Raw genomic sequence first — 12,802 nt, 5'->3', positions numbered from 1 at the left:
AGTATGGGCATAGCAGCCCCAGCCTTGGGAGAGCCTTGGCAGGAGCAGACAACTGAGTACCAAGCAGTCAAGTGGGCTGCAGCAGGTGAGGGGCCAGGCAGGGCTAGGGCCTGGGCAGCAGAGCTGCCAGGTCCTTCCTGATGAGAGATTTGGGGGTGCTTCTCTCTCCTCTGAGTAGTTGATAGTTTGAATGGGGAAGAGATGGCTGGTAATGTCAAAACCTTTCTTCAAGGGAAACCAATTTGGCCCAATGGATAGGGCATCCGCCTACCAAGGTTCAAACCCAGGGCCTCCTGACACATGTGATGAGCTGGCCCATGAGCACGCAAGGACTGCAATGCCACAGAGAGTGTCCCCCATGTAGGGGAGCCCCACACACAAGGATTGCACCCTATAAGGACAGCCACCCAGCACGAAAAAAGTGCAGCCTGCCAGGAGTGGCGCCACACACACAGAGAGCTGAGGCACCAAGATGATGCAACAAAATGAGATACGGATTCCAGGTGCCACTGACAAGAATACAAGTGGACACAGAAGAACACACAGCAAATGGACACAGAGAGGAGACAATTCGGGGGGTGGGGTGGGGAAGGGGAGGGAAATAGTTTTTTTTTAATCTTTAAAAAAAAAAACATTTCTTCAGAATCTTGGCAGAGGAATCAAAGACTCTATATGGGATATTTGAACCATCTCAAAGCTAGATGCTCAAATCCAGCCAGAGAGAGAGAAGTAGAGTCAGAAAAGAACAGGTAGTGTCTTAACCCAGTGGAGAACCCGGAATATACAGCAGAAGCAGGAAAGTAAACCACATATCATTAGCAGAATTTTCCAGTGCTATACTTGGAAAAACAGAGCATTCTGGTTTGGTCTTCTCTTGTTTAATCGAGTGTTTATTTCTGTGCTTCAGTCAGTAACAGCACAAATTATCGGCGCTCCATTGCTTCATGGAGATTTTTGGTCATGGCTAGAATTCTTTCTTATATCAATTTTCAACGTTTTTTTAGTGTGCCCCCTGTTTGTGCTTAGCAAAGTTGTCAATGCCATTTAATTTCAAGATCCAGCTGATTTGGCATTTGAGGTATCAGGAAGGAAGCCTCACCCATTCCCTAGTATCAGCAAAATAGTTGCTGGCATGCTCTTCAGCCTTTTGCTGCAGGCTCTTTTCCTCATCCAGGGAATGATGTTTGTGAGTCTCTTTCCATCCATCTCATTGGTCAGCTGGCTAGTCTCATGCATATGTCCCTTCTCTACTCATTTTACTGCCTCAAATATCACTGGCTCGATAAAGGAACTGAAATATACCAGCAGTTGTCAAATACAGAAAGAAACTGGCCTCACTACTTTTGATTTGGTTTGCCATTGACTTTTCTCACAGCAATGCAGTCATCATACATTTCAGTGGCTGCCTCTTCTCTATCGTCTTTCCTTTAATCATTATCAGCACCAATGAAGCAAAGACCCTGGTATAGCATACATTTTCCAGTTGCACCTCTTCTCCTTGGTGGTCTTCTTAAGCAATAGACTCTTCCACAAGATGGTCTACCTGCAGTCTGCCCTGAGTAGCTCAACCTCTGCAGAGAAGTTCTCTTCACTGAATCCATCGCATGCCAAAATGAAGGCTGCTACATCTACTGAATCTCCTGTCATCGAAGGGGCTGGGTGGAATTGGAAGGAGGTGGTGGCAGATCTTTTCCTTGTTTACTTTCTCCTACCAAGGGAAGATAGGACCCACTCTGCCAAGGGCCCTCTGCATATTCCTTCTCTCTGAGGAATTGAAGTTTTTGTCTCTGATGCACATAAGACAGAATCTCCTGACAGAACAGTGTATGGATTTTTAATATCAGTCTAAAAAGACTATAGGCTTTTCTGCAGCTATTTGCTAGCGTTTGCCAAGTCCTGTTCCAGGACTGATCTCAATACTTTGTTTTTCTCCCTATGTCATTTGCCTTCCTGCCTTCTGCTACCCTTGGATGAATGGATTTTTTAAATCTAGCTGTTGTAATTTGTGGAGTTGTTATTTTTGGTTTTCTGCAAAGCACATACATCAGATGTGGGGATAAAGGAGTTACTCCTGGTCACCTCCTTTATAGCCATCACTATCTTGTTTCTTGTAATTCAGATTAGGTTTGGGTCTCATGCCCCACTGGGGGGGGGGGAGGGGAACAAGCCTGAAGAAATGGGACAGGAGGAAAGATCTCCCAGCCAAGTCTGCTGGGTTTTGAAGTGTGATTTTCTTCCCCTTTAAAGGGAAAAAGCTGTTTTCATAGGAATATTTAAAGTTTCCAAAGTATGGGGAGGCACCAGTTCTGGACAAGTGCCACTGCAATAAAGAAGTGTCAGATGAGAAACGGACTTTGGCCCAGTGGTTAGGGCGTCCGTCTACCACATGGGAGGTCCGCGGTTCAAGCCCCGGGCCTCCTTGACCCGTGTGGAGCTGGCCATGCGCAGTGCTGATGCGCGCAAGGAGTGCCGTGCCACGCAGGGGTGTCCCCCGCGTAGGGGAGCCCCACGCGCAAGGAGTGCACCCATAAGGGGAGCCGCCCAGCGCGAAGGAGGGAGCAGCCTGCCGAGGAATGGTGCCGCCCACACTTCCCGTGCTGCTGACGACAACAGAAGCGGACAAAGAAACAAGACGCAGCAAATAGACACAGAAAACAGACAACCGGGGGAGGGGAGGGGAATTAAATAAATAAAAATAAATCTTTAAAAAAAAAAAAAAAAAAAGAAGTGTCAGAGAACCTAAACTTTAAAACTCTGAGAGGTCTGAAATTTACTGTTGGCCACTTCCGTGTCTGTCTGGTATTTCAAAGAAATATTGGATGCTGCAAATTGGAACTGAAGTGGTAAACTTATTAAACACATTAAACCTGTGGGGAAAAAGTCATGATAAATCAGTGGTTTGGCATTCATAATGTATAAATATGTAATCTGCAACAAGAAGTACATAAAGGTAGGGAGACAGTTTGTATATGCTGTTGAAGTTCGTTTGGTAGCAAACCAAACAAGATTGCTATAGATTTAGTCTGTTAAATTTAAGCCCCATGGCTTCACAAATTAGGAAAAATATGTACTGAAGGAAAGGAGAAAAAGATTTCTATGAAAGGTTCACTAGAGATCAACCAAATACAAAACAAAGCAGTAACGGCCTCAGCCTTAAGAAAGAATGAAGTTCTGATACACGTCAATACATGGATGAACCTTGAAGGCACCCTGTTAAGTGAAATAAGTCAGACATAAAGGGCACATACTCTATGATTGCACTTATATGAAATAGTTATAACAGGCAAACACATGGAGACAGAAAGTAGCGTAGAGGTTACCAGAGGCAAAGGGGAATGGGAATGGCGACTTACATAGGGTTTATGTTTGGAGTGATGGGAAAGTCCTGCTAATGGATGGTGTTTGACGGTAATGCAACATGGTGAATGTGATTAATCCTACTGAATGATAGACTTGGGAGTGGTTAAGATGGTGAAGTTTATATTGTATATATGTTCCCACAATTTAAAAAAGAGGAAAAGAGCAAGGAAAGAGACAATAATAATCAAACACAATAAATGAGTCTGAACTGGATGTGATAATGGAGGAGAAAAGGCTCAAAAGGACATTTCTGAACATATGGGGAAAAAACTGGGAACATAGACTGTACATTTTATATCAACATTAATTAAAGTTCTTGAATTTGATAACTGTACTTAAAGTATAGTGAATACTTTGTTCTCAGGAATAGTACATAGACGTATTATGTGACCAAGAAGCATGAGGTATACAACCTCCTCTCAAATGTTTATAAAATAGAAAAAAAGACAGATGGACAGATAGGTGGATGGCTGGATGGATGGACAGATATACAAAATGATACAGCAAATGTGACAAAATTTTTAAATTGGTGGATATGGGTATCCGGCTGGGAGGGGGCAGATGTGGGAGTTCCCTGTATGGATTTTGTATTATTTATGAAATGGCCCTATAAGTTTGGAATTATTTCTAAATAAATTGTTTAAAAGGAAAGGGATATATGAGTGGAAAGGCATTTGGAAACTAGAATAGAAATCAAAAGACTTCAATTTTAAGCATTTGTTTGCTTGCCAGGGGACAAAGTAGAGGAAGGCTGGTGCAGGGAAGAAGCTCATCCTGTCTCCCAAGTCTGACTTCACCATCTACAACCTTGACCATGTCTTAAACCCTCCTTGTTCATAAAAATGGATATAATTCCCATCTAAAGAATGGTAGTAAGGATTAAACTAGATGAATTTATGAAAGACCTAGCAAAATACCAAGGCTTGGTAAATGTTAGTTTATTACCTCTTTGCATGTCCCAATCCTAATCTCCCTGCCTTAGTTTCTAATATGAATAACCTATATTACAAGAGAACTGAAGGATGACCTAGTAAAGAAAATGTTCTAAACATCTGGCTCATTGAAAAAAATCGTTCCATAGGGGAGAAAAGATTGCTAAAAGAAAAATACATAGCAAATAGATCTCTTTCCAAGACTCTACAAATATGGAGGAGGCACAAGTCACAGAATTAATTGGTGACTGTGGAAGGTGAGAAGAGGGTTACTGGGTGATGGGGGAGAGAAGCATCTGATCTAGGCAACTGAGTGAACCACTGTGCCTTGGACTGAGATAAGCAAGGTAGAGGAGCAGCAGAGTAGGAGACATGATGAAGGACATTAATGGATTTAGTTTTAGACATGTGTTTGGGCTTTATGATTCTCTAACCATTCCCACACCTTCCTCCAAATAGACAGTGGTCTCTAAACATGCTTCCAGCATGTACATATGTTCAAAATTACTTAATTTGCAAGAAACCCTTTCATAAGTTTTTTTTTTTTTTTAAACATTTTTTTTTCTAAGCTCTTTATTTTTTTTTTTTTTTTTTTTTTTTAAGATTTATTTATTTATTTAATTTCCCCCCCTCCCCTGGTTGTCTGTTCTTGGTGTCTATTTGTTGCGTCTTGTTTCTTTGTCTGCTTTTGTTTCTTTGTCCGCTTCTGTTGTCGTCAGCGGCACGGGAAGTGTGGGCGGCGCCATTCCTGGGCAGGCTGCACTTTCTTTTTCACGCTGGGCGGCTTTCCTCACGGGCGCACTCCTTGCGCGTGGGGGCTCCCCCACGCGGGGGACACCCTTGCGTGGCACGGCACTCCTTGCGCGCATCAGCACTGCGCATGGCCAGCTCCACACGGGTCGAGGAGGCCCGGGGTTTGAACCGCGGACCTCCCATATGGTAGACGGACGCCCTAACCACTGGGCCAAAGTCCGTTTCCCCCTTTCATAAGTTAAAGAATCATTTGATAAAGCAACTCCTTAAGGTATCTACTTTGTGAATACCAGTCTCAATATATAAGCTTTTCTCCCAAGGAAATCTTATCTACTCATATGTTCAATATGATCATTAAGAATAGATTTTCTAATTCATTGCTCAGACAACGATGACTGCCAATTTTGGAACTTGCTTGAATTATAATCATCTTTATATTTCTAAATTAAGTTGTAGTCTTTGTTCAAAAGGAAATAACTTTATCATTAGTAGTACTTTTGAAAATTGAGTATGAGCTTCTCAGAAAGTATCAAATTTAACACCATGGATTTTACTTTTGGCCACAAATTTTCAAGAAGTTTCCCCTCCACCAAAAAACCTCCTCTCATCCCCTCCCCATACACTTTGGACCCACTCACACATCTGTTTGAAGATCTAAGAGTTCTTACTTTAGAGTCACCATACCATATCAAATATATCAAAATAAGCCATATAAGGCAGATGTAGCTCAAGTGGTTGAGTGCCTGCTTCCTACACACGAGGTCCCAGTTCATTCCCCAACCCCAGTACCTTAAAAAAAAAAAAAAGCATGTAAAATACTTACAACTTTATGGGTTGAGCTGCAATAAGCTAGTAGATGCAATCTATGTTCCAAAGATATTTCAGCTAAATATTCATTAATTTCAGTTTTGTAGGGTTGGTTTCGGGGTTGTTGTTCTTAAATGTTGGAGTCATCCAAATATTTTGAAGCAAAGGTTTCAAAGCTTCATGCACGCCCTTGAAAAGCTTGTGATCCTTTAAGCACTTTTTCTGTAATGGCCAATAATGACCAGTCCCAACAACCCCCATTCAAAGGAAAAGATAAAGCATTAGTACTTCAGTATGTTTTTTTCTGATTTTTTTCCTTCTCATAATATAAAGCATTTTGGATCACATTAAATGTTTCTTATTATGGGCTCTTTTTCTCCTCATGTAATAGTTGGCATGGAGCACCAAGAAGTTCAGAAATGATTGATTAGCTAACTTGTTGTGGAGGTGGAAGTGCCAACTCTCTTCCTGCCATGAGATTCACTAGTGAACTCAGGTGTGGTCCAACATGAGTACACAACTGGACAGCCTTTTTTCAATCCTACCCCACCCTGGTATCCTATATTCTAGATTCTGCCTCTATGAGTTTGCTTATTCGAATTATTTTATATCCATAAGCTGTCCAGTCTTGGGCACTGCTGTCCTATTACAAAACCTTACAGTGAACCCCCTAGGCCCTGAAATCTTCCATCTTCCAAGTGGTCCAACGGAGATCTAAGACAGAGCTTGGACATCCATGGAATTGTACTCCAGCTTCTATAAATTTGGGGAGATTTTAACAGGAAAGTATTATCAAAAGCAAAAAGGGATTATTGAATATACTTACCTCACCAAATTATCAAATATGCTAAGTTTTCTTAGCTATTAGCCTTTGCATTAGTCAGCCAAAGCGGTGCTGACGCAAAATACCAGAAATCGGTTTTTTTTAAAATGGGTATTTATTTGGGGTAGAAATTCACAGTTACCAGCCCATAAAGCATGAGTTACTTCCCTCACCAAAGTCTTTTGCCACATGTTGGAACAAGATGGCTGCCAAAATCTTCAAGGGTTCAGGCTTTTTGGGTTCCTCTCTTCCCAGGGCTCCATTTCTATCTGGGCTCAGCTGCTGTGCTTTCTCCACAAGGCCAGCTGTAGACTATCAGGTGAACAGCTCTGTCTCTCTCAATGGGGCCTCTGCTGTGTCTAAGGAGCTGTCTCTATTCCTCTGTGTTCTGTCTTCACTTCCAGGGCTCCAGCTCAAAACTCCAGCATCAAAACTCCAACATCAAACTTCCAACTAACTTCTCTGCTCTGCCATGTAGTTTTATGTTAGCTCCATGCACCAAGGCAGTGGGGACTCAGTGTCCTATTGACAGAGCCCAATTGAAGCCCTAATTATAATTTTTTTTCTCTCCTCTTCCCCCCTCCCCCGCTCCTGTTGTCTGTTCTCTGTGTCCATTTGCTGCATGTTCTTCTTTTTGTCCGCTTCTGTTGTTATCAGTGGCACGGGAATCTGTGTCTCTTTGTTGTTGCGTCATCTTGCTCCATCAGCTCTCCATGTGTGCGGTGCCATTCCTGGGTAAGCTGAACTTCTTTCGCACTGGGTGGCTCTCCTTACGGGGCACACTCTTGCATGTGGGGCTCCCCTACACAGGGGACACCCCTGCATGGCACAGCACTCCTTGCACACATCAGCACTGCATGTGGGCCAGCTCTACACAGGTCAAGGAAGCCTGGGGTTTGAACCACAGACCTCCCATGTGGTAGACAGATGTCCTATCCACTGGGCCAAGTCCGCTTTCCCCTAATTATAATTTAATCATGCCCAGGTACAGACCAGTTTACAAATATAATCCAATATCTATTTTTGGAATTCATATACCATATCACACTGCTACAGCCTTGAAAGAAATTTGTCTTAGAAATATGCTAAAAACTACTAAGTTTCTTCACATTCATAACTGGTTTCAGACAAGACTGCTCTGTTCTCCCATGAAGATCTGCTTTGTTAGGTTCCTCCCAGAGCTGAAAAGCCAATGGTGAGAAGGTACCATCAATTGTTCCCCATTTCTCCTTCATCTCTAAGTCCAATCACTCTGCTAATCCATTTGTCTTAGTTTGCAGGCTCTATGATAAATACCACACAATGAGTTGATTTAAACAGGAAAAATTTATTGGATAACAGTTTTGGAGGCTAAATATCCAAAATCAAGGCATTGGCCAGGCATTGCTTCCCCACACCCACCCCCTACCCCTACGTCTGTAGCATCCTGGTGCTGGCTTGCCACAATCCTTCAGCTTCTTCAGCTGTGTCTCTGCCTCTGGTCTGGAGCTCCTCTCCTAAGGTCCACTCTTCCAGTTTCTCCTGACTCCCTGCTTCTTTCTTTGTGTTTTAGTTTCTTTGTGGCTTTCTTTGTGTTTTAGTTTCCCAACTGTCAAAGCAAATACCACACAATGGGTTGGCTTAAACCATGGGAATTTATTGCCTCACGGTGTTGAGGCTAGGAGAAGTCCAAAATCAAGACATCAGCCAGGCAATGCTTTCTCCCAAAAAATTGTGGCATTGTGGGGCTGGCTGCTGGTGACCTTGATCCTTGACTTTTCTGTCACATGGCAATGCACATGGCAGCCTCTCCTGGCTTTTCCTTTCTCTTCCAGGTTCTGTTGATTTTCAGCTTCTGTCTGCTCCCCCCAGCTTTCTCTCTCTGTGACCAAATTTCATTTCAATGGGTTCACATCCACATGAATGGATTAAGTTTAAGAACACACTTTTCTGGGGTACACAGCTCCAAGCCATCACACCGTGACTTCTGGTTTCTTCTCTTTACAAGGCCTCCAGTGGCATCAATTAAGACCTACCTGATTCAGTTAGCCACACCCTAACCAATGATAACCTCTTCAAAAGGTCCTATTTACAAACAGACTCACACCCAGTGGAAGGCAAGTTAAGATTGAGAACACATCTTCTTGGAGTACCTAATTCAACCTACCACACCAGCTAGCACTTTGGAAAAAGAGAACAAGAAGAGAGTAGGATAAATGAAAGGGACCTAAAGCCATACCAAGAAGTGTACTTCTCTCCTACTCCAGATACTCAAAGCTAGGTTCCTCTCTGGGAAGACAATTTGAGTGAAGACAGAAAGAAACCAAGGGCCAATATTACTGGCCAAAATTATTTAGCCAATAATTTGACAATATTCTCTGGACACCCTTCTCCTCTAATTGGAATAGCCACTTTTTTTTGACAATGAAAGTAAAGTAGGTCTTATAATAATAACTTCTCAAATAGCAAGGTTTTGTTAATGTGTCCATTTAATTTCTGCTTTTCGCTCCACCAGAGACAGCATTAGAAAATTGATTAACTGAAAAAGCTGCAGCACACTATAATTGCAATTTATTGATACTGTTAATTATTTTAGTTCCTGTTTTGTCATTTTGTATACACTTTTAAAGCCTGGAGAACTTAAATGTAAAAGAGGGGAATTGATTTTAAAACAAAAGCTATTTATTTTACAAAAGCTGAAATCTACGGGGGATTTTTTTTTCCTTACCTATGACTAGAAATTCTATGTACTCTTATAGCTTATAGAGTATTGATTTCCCCCTTTTTACTTTTGCAATATGCTTTTAGAACTGCCTTTTTACGTATTTTAAATATACAGGATTTGTGTTAGATTTGGGAAAGCATACATATATAAAAAATACATTCTCCAAATGAATCTAGGTATTTTTGTTGTCAGAAATCTATTTCACACTAGCATCAGATCAACTGTGAAGTCTGTAAATGAGTAAGTTGAAATCAGAGAATTCAGCAGTAACTGCACAATGAAAAAGATTGATTTCAAGCCATTAATAATTTCAACCTGATTTTTAATTAAAGGTAAAAATAGGTGGAAATTATCAAGGGCACTTACACTCCTGAGATGCATTCCCCTCTTCTTTCCACACTCCCCCTGCCCCAGTAGTGTTACTTGCACATTGTGAAATAACTAGGTTTGCCACAGGACTGGCAGACCCTGAAACTGACATCTTCAATCTGCTCACCAATTTCTTTCTCTGAGGACAAGAATGCAAGACGTCAAATAAATGCATAAAGGAAGGGGGAACTGTGGCACATTTGAAATGAGACTTTGTGAAGTAACAAAGGTTAAGTGTGATTTCTTCATATGAACTCAGCCCAGGGTCCTCAACTTCTGACTTTGTATTGGGGATGGCAAAGTCCTCAAGAAAAGTCTGTGAGCTATAGGTAGTTATGAATCTGGAGGCTGTGTGGAGTAAAATTGTGGAAGGCAGAAATGTCTCAGACTTGGAATCAAATGGCCTTGGCTTGGTCTCTCCTTAGCTGTGTTAACTGGAGCATGTGGCTTAGCCTTTCTGAGCCTGTTGCCTCAGCAGTGAATTGAACAAATTGGATAGGATAATACCTATGATCTCTTCCAGTTCACTCTCAGCCAGAGAGCATTGAATGAATAACTGCCTTGGGCCTGACTCAGGAAACAATAAAATAAAAAGAGGTGTGGGTGTGATATGCCTGGGGGGTGGGGTCCTATCTCTCCTAGTAGATCTTAAGTAACTTGGAGGCAGATCTTTTTTTTTTTTTTATTCATTTTTTTTTAAATATTACATTCAAAAAATATGAGGTCCCCATTCACCCCCACCACCCCCCACCCCACCACTCCCCCCACAGTAACACTCTCCCCCATCATCATGACACATCCATTGCATCTGGTGAGTACATCTCTGGGCATCGCTGCACCCCATGGCCTGTGGTCCACACCATAGCTCACACTCTCCCACGTTCCATCCAGTGGGTCATGGAAGGACATACAATGTCCGGCAATTGTCCCTGCAGCACCACTCAGTACAACTCCAAGTCCCGAAAATGCCTCCACATCTCATCTCTTGGAGGCAGATCTTGAAAGCAGATCTATGACTAGTTCACTTTCTTCTCTCCTAGCACTTAACACAGTGCCTAATAAAAAAGAAGCACCTGATAATTTGTGTTTGTGTGTGTGAATAAATGAATATTTGAATATATATACCTATAGGAGTTTTATAGTTTCCTTGGAAAATTACCACACAAGCATTCTTCTTCAGGGGGAGGAGAATAAATAACATAACCCAGAAATGTGATGAATAGCAACTCCTCAGGAATCTCATGTATCCCACTAGGAAACAGCAAATTAAAATAGCATATTATAATGTTCTCCCCAAGTTCAGAATAATAGCCCAGTTTATTACTGAAAAAAAAAAAAGTCACAGGTGTGTTCTCCTCTTCCCTGGTGGACCTAGAAAACTTGCTTGCTAATATCCATTAACTCAGTCAATGCCTCAAATGCCTTCCATCAAGATTGTTACCTTGATTAATGAAATTTGCTTGCAAGAGAAGAGATTTTAATCTCCAGCCAAGAAGAACTGCAACATCAGAATTTATTTCATTAGGCTTGAAAATCTTTTTTTTTTTTCACAAGAAGGCTTAACTTTTAAAGAGAAAGGGCATTTAAAAAGAAGGGAGGAAATCTTTTCCAAACACAATTTTTCAGTTTTCACAGTGAAATAACTGAAACCAGAGCTTTACCTGATTTAAAACTAAGCCGGAGCCTAAACCTAAGCCATAGCCATTGTAACACACAATTGGTTAATTTCCCAGAGAATGCTTTGCGAGGAGATATGGCGGTCTCTTACTTGTCAGTCACCGTGAAAAGACAAAAACCAGGTTGTCAGTTAAAGGAACATATTCATGCTTTTTTTAATGCTTTCTAAAAGTCCCCTGTCAGAAAAAAACCACATGCATTCGAACCTTACTTATTTTATGTCCTGAGATATCCCCTATCATTAATCATCACAGTCTGTAAAGACAAAGAGCTGGAAAACATTTATATTGCAAAATTTCTCACATATCAAGTGGATCTCACATATAAAGTGCTCTCTGACTATCAATTACTATTGGACATTCAAAGCGACAAGCTCCATTCCACCATCAGGTTGAGGACTGCGCATCGGAGGCACAGGAATTAACCGTACTCATGTGGATGATTAACTTCATCCTAACGAATGAATAGCCTCTCTCCTGAGACCTAGAGGGAAATGTTCCATCCACTGTCACCATGACTCTGCCCCTGGGAGATGCCCAGCATTCCCCTGGATGTATGGTTGGCTCCAGGATGGTGTTCTCCAAGGTGTGGGAAAGCCTACACTCTTCCTCCCCTGCCCAGCCAAAGCTGCCTCCCTCTATGGTCCACCACAAGAGCCACTCCTTTAAGTTAAAGGTTTTCCCATAACCAAACATTCAAGATGAGGCACTGCTAATAAGGACAGAGTTGGGTTGACAAGCCAGAGAGAGGGCCTGGACAGCCAGTGCAGAGAAGTGAGTATGGATGAGGTAAGGAGAGTAGAAGGACATGAGGTTGACTACAGATGATCTTCACCTTGTCTACAACTTCACCCTGGGTTGCAACTCTTAGATCTGGAGTGGGAACCTTGGGGCGATGAGAAGAGCATCAGGAGTCTTTGGAAGTGCAAGAGGCAAACACCGAGCCCACTTGAGTCTATATCAGGTCCTTGAGTCTATATCAGGGCTGTTGTAATTATCACCCAATAGTTTTAGTACTCTTATAGCACTTAACACAAATTCAAACCCAAAAACTTCTTACTTTATAAAAGGATGGTCTTTTCTTTTCTAAATACATTTTATCTTCAAATACCCATGTGTTTTCCACCTTTGCCGATTTCGTTCCCTCTGCCTTCCAACCTAACAGCCTCCCTAAATGGTACTCATCGTTCAAAAGCCAACCCCTATACTGCTCCTCTGTGAAGATCCTATGAAGATGTTCATTATTGAGATTCAAAATCTCAATATAGCTACATAAATCACTGTGTGTGTATGTACGTGCTAGAAGATTTCAACCCAATAATGAAGCCAGAGATAAAAACTTATGAAATCTCTAGTTTACCATAGATTTACAGTCACA

The 12,802-nt window shown here is 41.8% G+C and overlaps 1 pseudogene; it reads left to right on the top strand.

Moving 5' to 3' along the window:
• Nucleotides 1–201: 201 nt before the first annotated feature.
• Nucleotides 202–1,768, top strand: LOC101420889 (etoposide-induced protein 2.4 homolog pseudogene; annotated as a pseudogene).
• The last annotated feature ends 11,034 nt before the right edge of the window (nt 1,769–12,802 follow it).

Source organism: Dasypus novemcinctus, chromosome 12, assembly GCF_030445035.2.
Source record: "Dasypus novemcinctus isolate mDasNov1 chromosome 12, mDasNov1.1.hap2, whole genome shotgun sequence".
Taxonomy (NCBI): domain Eukaryota; kingdom Metazoa; phylum Chordata; class Mammalia; order Cingulata; family Dasypodidae; genus Dasypus; species Dasypus novemcinctus.
Note: the sequence above shows the minus strand (reverse complement) of the source record. Positions and strands in the feature narration are given on the sequence as shown.